Here is a 13463-nt window from a genome sequence, read left to right on the forward strand (position 1 = left end):
GTAAACCATGGCCTGGTTTTCCTTCTTGGGAAATTAATAATAGTTTAAAAATTAATAATAGTCTTGCTGGGACATTCTGGGAAGGTGTCTCAAAAGTCAGTGTGTGTTTTATAGCAAAACAAAAAGTGATTCTCCATTCTGCCTGAGAATGTGTGCACTTAGGAGAGGCAAAGAGTGGATTGAAGAAATGTTGCATCCACACATAAGACAGGGACTGATGATATAATGCAAACAGACGACTGTCAAGGTGATTTAGTACATCCTTTCTCATCTTGGACCACATATGGAGGTGCTGACTCAAAAAGACTCCAGAGGAAGCTTGCAGGTAAAGGTTTTAAGGGAGAGGCCATTCCCCTCAAATATCGTATAACGCAGTACTTTAAAATGACACAAGTGAGGTTGTCATTCCCTAGATAAAATGGTGGACACATGATCTGGGAGGAGTCAGAAAAAATTTACCTTAGAGAACTTGTCAATGGAAGAAGGAAAATAAAATATTTTCTTTAAGAAATTACATTTAATAAAATATCTTTATTTTCCCCTCTATAAATTTATATAACATAATAGGAGAAAATTTTGGAAATGAAGAATAGAGAGAAAACAGAAACACCTCTCCCCAGAAGTAATTACTGTCAAAATTTAACAAAAATGTTCTTCTAGCCCTTTATCTAGTCATAGCCATAGGATTTTAAAAATATATTTTAGTCTATATCTAGATGCACACATATATAGCTGTATCCAGTTTTTATCTCATAACATATGAGTTTTCATACTCATATATTAAACTGCGATCCTATTATATTTAACCATTCCGTGACTATTGTTCCTTTGTGTTTCAATTTTCTAGTCTTATATATTATGCTGAAATTTACATGTTAGTACATATTTTTCCTTTTTTCTTCATTATTTTAATAAATTACAGTATCAGAAATCAAATTATTCAACAGTAAAGAATTAGATGAGACATGAAATGATTAGGAATTACTAGGTCAGATGGTAGAATTACTTTAAATATTTATTTTAAATACATACACATAAATTCTGATTTTAAATTGATATAGGCTCACTACAGAAAATTTGAAAGTTATTCATATTCTTACTGTATGTCCAATGTACATGAGTTTTAATGTAAATTGAAGTCATTTGTGTAATTTCTTTTCTAAATAATATACAATATTCTATTTTATAAAATTATTATTTGAGATTGTAATTGTAAATGGCTGACTTACAATCCTATTGATGTGTCTCATGTTATCTATTTAAGTTCCTATTTGGAGCAATCATGTTCAATGAGGCTGTATGAACCTTCTTACAAACATATGTTTCTCATAGTTTTTTGTATAACTAACTTGAATAAATTTATAAAAATGAATTTATTCCAAGAACATGAGCATTTCTTTCTTTCTTTTTTTCTTTTAGAGACAGGGTTAAACTCTGTCACCCAGGCTAGAGTGCAATGGCACAATTATGACTCAGTGCAGCCTCAACCTCCTGGGCTCAAAGGATCCTCCTGCCTCAGCCTCCAAGTAGCTAAGACTACAGGCATTGCCACCACACCCAGATAATTTTTTAAAGTTTTAGTAGAGACAGGGTTTCACTATACTCCCTGCCTGTTCTCAAACTCCTAGCCTCAAGCAATCTTCTGGCCTTGACCTCCCAAAGAGCTGGGATTACAGGAGTGAGCCACTGCACCCAGCCAAGTTTGAGTATTCTTAAGAAATACACACACACACACACAAACATGTGAAAATAAAACATAGCAACAAAAAATAACTGCCAAAAAATCATCTTTCCAAATGTTTAAAAGTTCCCCAAACCTATATCATTTTGAGAGGTGAAGCCAGCTGGACTTCCTGGGTCCAGTGGAGACTTGGAGAACTTTTGTGTCTAGCTAAAGGATTGTAAAGGCACCAATCAGCACTCCGTAAAAATGCACCAATCAGTGCTTTGTGTCTAGCTAAAGGATTGTAAACACACCAATCAGCACTCTGTAAAAACGCACCAGTTAGCACTCTGTAAAACTGACCAATCAGCACTTTGTAAAATGGACCAATCAGCGCTCTGTAAAATGGACCAATCAGCAGGATGTGGGTAGGGCCAAATAAGGGACTAAAAAGCTGGCCACCCCAGCCAGCAGCAGCAACCCACTCAGGTCCCTTTCCACACTGTGGGAGCTTTGTTCTTTTGCTCTTCACAATAAATCTAGCTGCTGCTCACTCTTTGGGTCTGCACCACCTTTAAGAGCTGTAACACTTGCCACAAAGACATAAACCTCAGGACTCTGTTCCTTTTTTTAGGCACCGGGGCTCACCAATCAGAAAGACATAATTTTTGCCCAAAGCCCCATCGGTGGCGGGGACTATCTTTTTTTTTGAGACGGAGGGTGGGGACTATCTTATCTGGAATTTTAGGATCCCTCCTCAGACTAGCAGACCTAGAAAAACTATTCCTGAAGCTGGGATATGGGGAGCTTCAGAAATGTTATCCTTCCCATTCAAGTGAGGACAAAAGGCATCACTCTTCCAACCCTGGAGATCCCTTCCCTCCCTCAGGGTATGGCCCTTCACTTCATTTTTGGGGCATAACATCTTTATAGGATGGGGTAAAGTACCAGTACTAACAAGAGAATGCTTAGGACTCTGACAGCTTTTCTAGAATGTGTCGGTAAGGGCCACTAAATCCGATTTTTCTCGGTCCTCTTTGTGGTCTTGGAGAACAGGCAAGGATGCAGGTTTTCGAGAATGCGTCGGTAAGTGCCATTGAATCTGACCTTCCTCGGTCCTCCTTGTGGTACAGGAGGAAGACTAGTGTTTCTGCTGCTGCATCAGTGAGCACAACTATTCCAATCAGCAGGGTCCAGGGACCGTTGTGGGTTCTTAGGCAAGAGGTGTTTCTGCTGCTGCATCGGGGAGTGCAACTATTCCGATCAACAGAGTCCAGGGACTGTTGTGGGTTCTTGGGCAGGGGGAGAAACAAACAAACCAAAACCACAGGGGGTTTTGTCTTTCAGATGGGAAACACTCAGGCATCAACAGGCTCACCCTTGAAAGGCATCCTAAGCCATTGAGACCAAATTGACCCATAAACCCTGAAAAAGAGGTGGCTCATTTTTTTCTGCACTACAGCCTGACCCCAAAATTCTCTCTCTGATAGGGAAAAATGGCCACCTGAGGGAAGTATAAATTACAATACTATCCTGCAGCTTGACCTCTTCTGTAAGAGGGAAGGCAAATGGAGTGAAATACCTTATGTCCAAGCTTTTTTTCATTGAAGGAGAATACACAACTATGCAAAGCTTGCAATTTACATCCCACAGGAGGACCTCTCAGCTTACCTCTATATCCTAGCCTCCCTATAGCTCCCCTTCCTATTAATGATAAGCCTCATCTAATCCCCCCCTGCCCCCGCCCAGAAGGAAACAAGCAAAGAAATCTCCAAAGGAGCACAAAAATCCCCAGGCTATCGATTATGTCCCCTTCAACTTGTAGGGGGAAGGGAATTTGGCCCAACCCGGGTACATGTCCCCTTCTCCCTCTCTGATTTAAAGCAGATCGAGGCAGACCTGGGGAAATTTTCAGATGATCCTGATAGGTATATAGATGTCCTATAGGGTCTAGGGCACATCTTCGATCTCACTTGGAGAGATGTCATGCTATTAGATCAAATCCTGGCCTCTAATGAAATGAATGTGGTTTTAGCTGCAGCCTGAGAGTTTGGAGATACCTGGTATCTTAGTCAAGTAAATGACAGAATGACAGCTGAAGAAAGGGACAAATTCCCTACCAGTCAGCAAGCCATCCCCAGAATGGATCCCCACTGGGACTTCAACTCAGATCATGGGGACTGGAGTTGCAAACATCTGTTGACCTGTGTTCTAGAAGGACTAAGGAGAATTAGGAAAAAGCCCATGAATTATTCAATGATGTCCCCATAACTCAGGGAAAAGAAGAAAATCCTTCTGCCTTCCTTGATCGGCTATGAGAGGCCTTAAGAAAATATACTCCCCTGGCCAGGCGCAGTGGCTCACGCCTGTAATCCCAGCACTTTGGGAGGCCGAGACAGGCAGATCACGAGGTCAGGAGATCGAGACCATCCTGGCTAACACAGTGAAACCCCGTCTCTACTAAAAATACAAAAAATTAGCCGGATGTGGTGGCAGGCACCTGTAGTCCCAGCTACTTGGGAGGCTGAGGCAGGAGAATGGCATGAACCTGGGAGGTGGAGCTTGCAGTGAGCCAAGACCACACCACTGCACTCTAGCCTGGGTGACAGAGTGAGACTCCATCTCAGAAAAAAAAAAAAGAAAGAAAAAGAAAAAAAAAAGAAAATATACTCCCTTGTCACCTGACTCACTTGAGGGTCAATTGATTCTAAAAGATAAGTTTATTATCCAATCAGCTGCAGATATCAGAAGAAAGCTCCAAAAGCAAGCCCTGGGCCCTGAACAAAATCTGGAGGCATTATTAAACCTGACAACCTTGGTGTTCTATAGTAGGGATCGAGAAGAACAGGCCCAAAAGGAAAAGTGAGATCAGAGAAAGGCCGCAGCCTTAGTCATGGCCCTCAGACAAACAAACCCTGGTGGTTCAGAGAGGACAGAAAATGAAGCAGGCCAATCACCCAGTAGGGCTTGTTATCACTGTGGTTTACAAGGACACCTTAAAAAAGATTCTCCAACAAGAAACAAGCCGCCCCCTCATCCAGGTCCACTATGCCGAGGCAATCACTGGAAGGCACACTGCCCCAGGGGGCAAAGGTTCTCTGGGCCAGAAGCCCCTAACCAGATGATCCAACAACAGGACTGAGGGTGCCCAGGGCAAGCACCAGCTCATTTCATCACCCTTACTGAGCCCTGGCTACATTTAACCATTGAGGGCCAGGAAATTGACTTCCTCCTGGACACTGGCGTTGCTTTCTCAGTGTTAATCTCCTGTCCCAGACAGCTGTCCTCAAGGCCCGTTACCATCCAAGGAATCCTGGGATGGCCTGTAACCAGGTATTTCTCCCACCTCCTTAGTTGTAATTGGAAGACTTTGCTACAGATAGTAAGTATGCTTATCTAATCCTATATGCCCATGCTGCAGTATGGAAAGAAAGGGAGTTCCTAACCTCTGGGGGAACCCCCATTAAATACCACAAGGAAATCATGGAATTATTGCACACACTGCAAAAACCCAAGGAGGTGGCAGTCATACACTGCTGAAGCCATCAAAAAGGGGAAGGAGAGGGGACAACAGCAGCATAAGTGGCTGGCAGAGGCAGAGAAAGACCAGCAGAAAGGAAAGAGAGAAAGAGACTGAAAGAGAGAGAGAGGAAGAGACAGAGACAAAGAAGGAGTCAAACAGAGAGAGAGAGAGAAGTAGTAAAGAAAAAAGTGTACCCTATTCCTTTAAAAGCCAGGGTAAATTTAAAACCTATAATTGAAGGTCTTCTCTATAACCTTATAACACTCCAATGCCACCTCGTCAGTGTAAACAAGGGTATAACCCAAAAGCACTGAGGCCACTGATAACCCATAGCCTTCCTATCAAAAATCCTTAACCCAGCAAGTTTCCTAACAGGGGATCTAAATCTTAACTAATTACCATACAAAGGTCCAACCAGATCTAGGAGGAACTCCCTTCAGGACAGGACTATAGATGATTCCTCGCAGCCGATTAAGGATAAAAGACACAATGGGTATTCAGTAAGGGATAAGGAAACTCTTGTAAAAGCAGAGTTAGGAAAATTGCCTAATAATTGATCTGCTCAAATGTGCAAGCTGCTTGCACTCAGTCAAACCTTAAAGTACTTACAGAATCAGGAAGGAGCCATCTATACTAATTCTAAGTTAATATGGACTGAACGAGGTCTTATTAATAACAAAGAATAATTGAAATATCAACTTACAAGGTGTTCAACAAAAGTAAAGTTTGCTAAAAGTTAACAGTGTAACATGTATTATCCTACTACCACACATTCTCAAAGGATTTCTCAGACAGATCACAAGAAATAACGTAATCTATCCTTACTCTACAATCCCAGATAGACTTTTTGGCTGCAGTGACTCTCCAAAACCATGGAGGCCTAGACCTCCTCACTGCTGAGAAAGGAGAACTCTGCACCTTCTTAGGGGAAGAGTGTTGTTTTTACACTAAGCAGTCAGGGATAGTACGAGATGCCACCCAGCATTTACAGGAAAAGGCTTCTGAAATCAAACAACGCCTTTCAAACTCTTATACCAGCCTCTGGAGTTGGGCAACATGGCTTCTCCCCTTTCTAGGTCCCGTGACAGCCATCTTGCTATTACTTGCCTTCGGGTGCTGTATTTTTAAGCTCCTTGTCAAATTTGTTTCCTCTAGGATCAAAGCCATCAAGCTACAGATGGTCTTACAAATGGAACCCCAAATGAGCTCAACTAACAACTTCTACCGAGGACCCCTGGACCGACGCACTGGCCCTTTCACTGGCCTAAAGAGTTTCCCTCTGGAGGACACTACAACTGCAGGGCCTCTTCTTTGCCCCTATCCAGCAGGAAGTAGCTACAGTGGTCATTGCATAATTCCCAACAGCAGTTGGAGTGTCCTGTTTAGAGAGGGGATTGAGAGGTGAAGCCAGCTGGACTTCCTGGGTCGAGTGGGGACTTGGAGAATTTTTGTGTCTAGCTAAAGGTTTGCAAAGGCACCAATCAGCACTCTGTGTCTAGCTAAAGGCTTGTAAATGCACCCATCAGCACTCTGTAAAAAGGCACCAATCAGCGCTCTGTGTCTAGCTAAAGGATTCTAAATGCACCAATCAGTACTCTGTAAAAATGCACCATTCAGCGCTCTGTGTCTAGCTAAAGGATTGTAAACGCACCAATCAGCACTCTGTAAAAAGGCACCAATCAGCACTCTGTAAAATGGACCAATCGGCACTCTGTAAAATGGACCAATCAGCACTCTGTAAAATGGACAAATCAGCAGGACATGGGCGGGGCCAAATAAGGGAATAAAAAGCTGGCCACCCCAGCCAGCAGCGGCAACCCACTCGGGTCTCCTTCCACGCTGTGGGAGCTTTGTTCTTTCACTCTTCACAATACATCTAGCTGCTACTCACTCTTTGGGTCTGCACCACCTTTAAAGCTGTAACACTCGCCTCAAAGTTCCATGGCTTCATTCTTGAAGTCAGTGAACCCACCAGAAGGAACAAACTCAGGATGCACCACCTTTAAGAGCTGTAACACTCACCGCGAGGTCCGTGGCTTCATTCTTGAAGTCAGCAAGACCAAGAACCCACCAGAAGGAATAAATTCCGGACATAATTTTATTTGCATCTAACCATAATTACATAATAGAGGGATTATTAGTATCTTTGTTTTATAGGAGAAAACCTAAGCACGGAGTGATTTTGTAACTCATACACAGTCACACTGCTGGTAAGACATGGAGCCACGATGTGTACCAGGGCAGGCTGGCTCCAGGGCCAGTGCTCTTCAGGTAGAAATAATTATGACATATTTAAAATGGAATCTAGTATTGTTGGAAAATAGGCAATGCATAATGATTCCTTTGCTCTTTTAAAAAATGCAATTATCATCATCGTCCATTCATTAAATAAAATGCTTTATTCAAGTCTAGAAATGTGGTTAAAAAAACAAAATTTCTAGCTGTTAATTTATTTAAAACAAATGGATGCCATTGGCTTGACATCATGTATCACATTACTTAGGGAGATTGAAAAAATGCAATTTAGCAGGATTTTATACTAAGGGATAGTCAGGAGAGGGGAAAATGTGACAAAGTAGAATGTGGCTAATTGGAAATTAGGAAGATCAAATAGGTCAATAATTAATTGTCAAAAACAAGATTGACAAGAGTGGGCAGAGGCAACCTGGGGTAGAACAACATCTTCTATAGTGACATCGAGTAGCGCAGCAAACAGTGTTGAGGGGTGGCCCATCTATGAGATGCTGCTTCCCTTCCTGTGTCCTGACCCTCTGTTGGCCAGCATTCACGGCCATGAATATTACAGTGAAGGAAGTAGCTCTGTCTCACAGTCTCAAAAATTACCATACATTTTTCCCCTCAGTTCTAAACATCATGATACTGATAGAGGCAGGAGGCAGACAAAGGCCTAGGCAGATATGGAGGAGTCCCTGCAGAATCTCCAACCCGTCCCACAAGTGTTTACACCAGATGTTTTGTGCAGATAAGGGTACTGCACAGGGGGCTTGCCTGGGCATGCCCACAATGGACTAGAGGCCCACCTGTACTTGGGGAATGGGGTGGAGCCACCAGGAATTCACGCCTTATGCAGGGAAGGAGCTCGGCCTCTTTGTCTCCTGTGTGGTGGCCCTGGTATTCAATTTGGGAGGTGGAAACCTGCTTGCAGGACCTCCTCTCTTTGCTGAGAGCTTCCTTTTGGCTTAATACATTCCATCCTTCTCACCCTTCAATGTGTCTGCATGCCTTATTCTTCCTGGTCTTGAGACAAGAACCCAGATTAGCTGAGCTAAGGAGCAAAATATCTTGTATCAATATCATTGAAAAAGTGCTGAACTGGAAGCTTGAAAGTTTGAATTTCTAGTACTAGTTCTTCTTTTTACCAAAAAAGAGTCAACAAATTGCATACATTCTCGATATCTAGTTTTCCCATATAAATGGAATTAATTGTTACTTTTTTTTTTTTTTTGAGATGGAATCTCACTCTGTCACCCAGGCTGGAGTGAGTGGTGCAATCTCTTCTCACTGCAACCTCTGCCTCCCGGGTTCAAGTGATTTTCTTGCCTCAGGCTCTCAAGTACCTGGGATTACAGGCTCTGCCACCACGCCTGGCTAATTTTTGTAGAGAGGGGGTTTTGCCATGTTGGCCAAACTCCTGACCTCGGTGATCCACCCACTTTGGCCTCCCAAAGCGTTGGGATTACAGGCGTGAGCCACTGCGCCTGCCAATTTTTACCTTTTACCATGTTTTATTAGGATAAGTCTTATTGGTTCAAAAAACATAAAGTACCAGGAAAATCTTGTTTGAGGGGAGGAATTATGGCACTAGGGAAGAGCACGTGTGCACTAACATGCCCTGGATTGGAACCTCCGCTCAGCCACATGACTGTGAGCCTTTGCAAGTTACTTGATCCCTCTGGACTTTGGCGCCTCATCAGTTAAGGAGAATCATAACAGTTCTTGTGTAGGTTTGTGTGAGAATTAAACAAGACAGTGCAAGTACCATGCCTGGAGCAATGTTTGACACTATAGGGACATCATAAATTCCAGTTTCTTATGTTTGGAAATAGGTATCAAAGAGAGAATAAAATGGAGAGATCGTTGTCCTTCACACAAATAAAAAAGTAACACTGAGATCCTGTTCTTGGTCTATTTATGTTTCTGTCCTCTTCATATCTCAAAATATGAGACTTGGCTTCATAATTCTAGACAAAGCCCACAGTCAGTGAGATCTGGAAGCATGTCAGCAACCAGGACTTGGATTTGGATCTGGAATTCATCACCAGTGTGTGTGTGGGGGTGGCAGGGGAGGCAGCAGGTTGGCAGGAAGACACTGTTAGAGAAAATCAAAGAAAGGTAATGTCTAATTTTAGGACAAGAAGACAGTATTTGAACAGCAGTGAGGTCAACAGGCACCAGTTAGGCTCAGGGCACAGCAGCCCATCACTGGAACTGCTAGCCCTTCATAAAAGCCTTGTGTTGTGAAGCTGTTTTTTCTTCGCATGAGAGAGTGGGGTAGGACTTGGGGGACATTTGTGCTTCTTTCCCAAATCTCTTACTTTCTTTGAGGGTTTTCTAGAATCCAGCTGTTTTTCTTAAGGTTGAGATAATCATAATTTTTGTTCGTCGGGATTCTGATTCGGGTGCATCATAAGCCACTTCCAGGTGAGGGAAGAAGAGGGGGAAGGAAAATAAAAACAAGAGAAAGACAAGGAAAAAGAAAGAAGAAAGGAGAAGAAAGAGGAGCAAAAGAAGGAGGAGAAGAAGGAGAAAGAGGAGGAAGGAAAGAAGTGAAGGAAGTACCAGGCTGGAAGAAAGAGAATGAGCAAGGGCCGTCAGGGAGATGTGAGTGTTGAGAGATTTTAATAGGGATATGAGATGAACTTTATTTTTACACCATTTAAAAAATAACTGAAGAAACCAATAGAAACCAATATTCAGTTAAAAACAGACTGAAGGAACTGAAGAAATACAATGAAATAAGGAAGCTAGCAATACTTAAGGTAAAGTGAGTAATTTTTGTTGTGGATTGATGTAAATCTCTCCAAATGGTACAATGGGGTTGGGAGAGCAGGTTTAGTCATATGAAGGGGAGATGGCATGTTGTCAGTTTCAGATGAGCAAAGATTCTTTGCATTTTCTGTTTTTATACCTCAATGGAATTTTTGCTCAGTTACACTCTATGTAGAATTATAAATTCTGCTTTATAATATATAATTGATATTTTATGTTTCTGATGGTAACATATTATTTATGTGAAATATTTTGGAGGACGAGGATAGCATGCACACTAGAGCCACTCTCCACTCCCGCCTGCATGAAATGAGGCTTTCTCCATTTGCTAAAGCTTAGCAGGAGCTGAAGGGGTCAATCCTCACCCATCCAGGAAGAGAGATTGCATGCAAATTGCTTCTGAAGTTAAGATTTCCCTATGTTCCTGTGAAGTGAAAAGAAATGACAAAAAAAAAGTGGCCAATTCTAAGTTTAAGAAAAACACTCTATTGAAATTTAAATTTTCTCTCTATATAAGAGATTCTTCATGTGGGCATGCTTTTCACTGGCCATTCTATTTCAAAGCTAAAGATTTCTGTCTGCTGTTGTAACCCATTCTGCTTATATGTATGGAAATAAATTATGAAAATGAAGGCACCAGACAAGGCAAAACCTTGCTATGTGGAGTTATGTCTGGTGTGGTAAATAGAATGAACAAGGAAAGAATCAACAAGGCAAAAAGAAGTAAGGAAATGGTCATTATAAAATAGTTTCAAGAAATTCAACCTCTTAGGTCTCAGACTTTCATCTTCATTTACCCCAGTTTGGCAATGTATCTTGGAAAGATTTCCCCAAGCAAGAATGAAAAAACACTAAATAAAATGTACGAAGTCTATCTGGTCTTACAAACTATGGTAAAGATGTTTAGTGCTCAACCATATCTGATTTTCCTCTCCATTCTTCATTCATTGTACTTCACTTTCGCCTTCCAATTAGTTGAGACCAGAGTCCTAGCAAATAAAATGTAACTAGAACTGAGAATGAGCCACTTCAGTTTGAGGTAATGAAAAGTACATAATTGAGTATTCTCCCCCTCCAAAATCTGCTCTGGAAAGTCATTCAACTCATATCACAATTTTAAACATAAACATTGTGTTATGCTATAAGGATTTGGGGTACTTGTTTGTTATTGAAGCACAACCTATACTGGCTGCTACTGGGGCTTTAGTAGTAGTCTTTAGTCATTCCTGGGAATCTAGCAGACTGTGATCATCATCATTAATGGCAATTCTGATGCTTTCTGAGATTTCTAAACATTCCAAATGGGTGAGACTTACGTGCATTAACTGACAGAGGAATGGAAACCAACTGAATTCATTCTGCTAGTGTGTGCAGAATCCAGGAGAAAAATGCCTTGTTTAACCAGGTTACAGTCATTTTTATGAAAATACATTTCATAATCAGTATATCAGCATTCACTTTATAGTTCTTTCTCAGGTATCTTTTGAGATTACTGGAAGGTAACATTTTTATGTCCTTCAATCCTTTTTCCTCTCAAAGAATCAAGCTGTAAGTGTTAGGGTGAACCACATGAAACTGCCAACATTTGACCATTTTTGATCAGCAATTTTATAAGGTGCCATCTCGCATTTCCTTTACTTTGAAAAATAAAGCACTTTATAAAAGCAGATATGATTCCTCCTTAACAGTTCTAACGATAAACATTTTTTCTGCTAAGGAAAACACTAAGAGAGCTGTAAAAGATCAGGATTCAGATATACAAATTATAGAGTTGTGTTTAAAAAATTCTTTCTCTCCATCTATCTGTGGAAAATTATATTGGGGCTTTTATATGCTTAAGCAACTTAGAAATCTATCAGGAGCAGAAATCAATCTATAATATACAACAATAAAATGTGTATGGAAATTACATCTAAAATTGTTGAGGCTACATTTTCTTTTCTTTTTTTTTTTTTTCTAAAAAAGACCTATGGATTTGTTCTAGGAGAAAGCCATTCTAAACTAAATGATTTATAAATCTGCTACCTAATAAAATTCTAATTTATATGAAGAAATTTGTTTACTTCTTGGGAAATAAATATTGTTATGATTCAGAAAACTGAAATTAGCTCATTAATTGGAAGTGTTCAGTAAATCCTTTCTAAGTGAATGACCAACAACCACAGAAGCAATTTTCTAGAAATAATTTTGGCCATTAAAATCCCCAAAATATTTGTTAACCAAAAAGAATCATGAAGACTGATTAAGGAACAATCTCTAGTAGAAAACATTAAGTAAACAATAACCAGTCATGTTATACCACCAATTCCTGGGATTTTTTAGGAAAGAACATTGTAGTGATTCTCCATCCAAAACACTTTGACAAACATCGATTAGGTACCTGCCATCTATCAGGCATATGAGAAACTTTAAGGGGAACATGGATAAATAAAAACGCTGAGCTCAAGTCTAGGTGGCAGATTAGACATGTAAGTACATAAATATAATACGTTGTGGTAAACGCTGTAATACAGATATGTTCAAGGGTACCGGATGTACATGTAGTGAAGTAAACAGCTATGACTGAGGAATGATACAAACAATGACTTATATTTTACCTGTATCTTACATACTGTGTAGGAGTTTATAAGTGCACTGGAGGTGGAAGATAAGAGCAGGCGAGCACATGGGTGGTAATGTGGAAATGAGTGTTCATGGTGAGTTCAAGGATGTATTGAATGTGGCTAAAATGTGAGGTGCCTGGCAGGAGAGCAAGGACTGAAGATTAGTTTAGGAAACTCATGTGTGCTGGGACCTGCAATGTCTAGAATGGCAGGAGAAATCATTTGAAATTTAGCTGAAGGCACTGGAGTCTCATTGAAAGAACCAGAGTAAGAGAATAAAAGGACCAGATTTGGGAGATAAGTCTGCCTTCTGGGTGGCTGTAAGGTGAGTTAAAGAGGTGGGGACCAGCTTCCTAGACCTACTCTTATTCTAAGGTTTATATTAATCTCCCCCTCCCCCGATCCACCATATTACATTTCAAATTCAAGGGTGTACCTCTCTACACCGAACACATCACATATCTTCACCAACACGCAACTTGATTCCTGCCTTTTAGCTCTGCTCCTAATATCCCTATATGCAGCACCCTCTTCTATCTTCCCAAACCATGGCCACTCTTCAGAATTTAGTCCAATTTCTCTCCTGACAAAAACAAACAAACAAAAAACAGAATCACAGAATCTGCTGAAATAAGAGATCTGTATTATCTGCAGTTTATATCTA

General features: G+C 40.9%; 1 protein-coding gene across 8 annotated transcripts in view; it reads right to left on the minus strand.

Annotated features, from left to right (window-relative positions):
- Nucleotides 1-13463, minus strand: part of NRG3 (neuregulin 3) — a 1100020-nt gene that overhangs the window by 286058 nt on the left and 800499 nt on the right. The window lies entirely within an intron of this gene.

The sequence above is a fragment of the Pongo pygmaeus genome, chromosome 8 (genome assembly GCF_028885625.2).
Source record: "Pongo pygmaeus isolate AG05252 chromosome 8, NHGRI_mPonPyg2-v2.0_pri, whole genome shotgun sequence".
Lineage (NCBI taxonomy): Eukaryota > Metazoa > Chordata > Mammalia > Primates > Hominidae > Pongo > Pongo pygmaeus.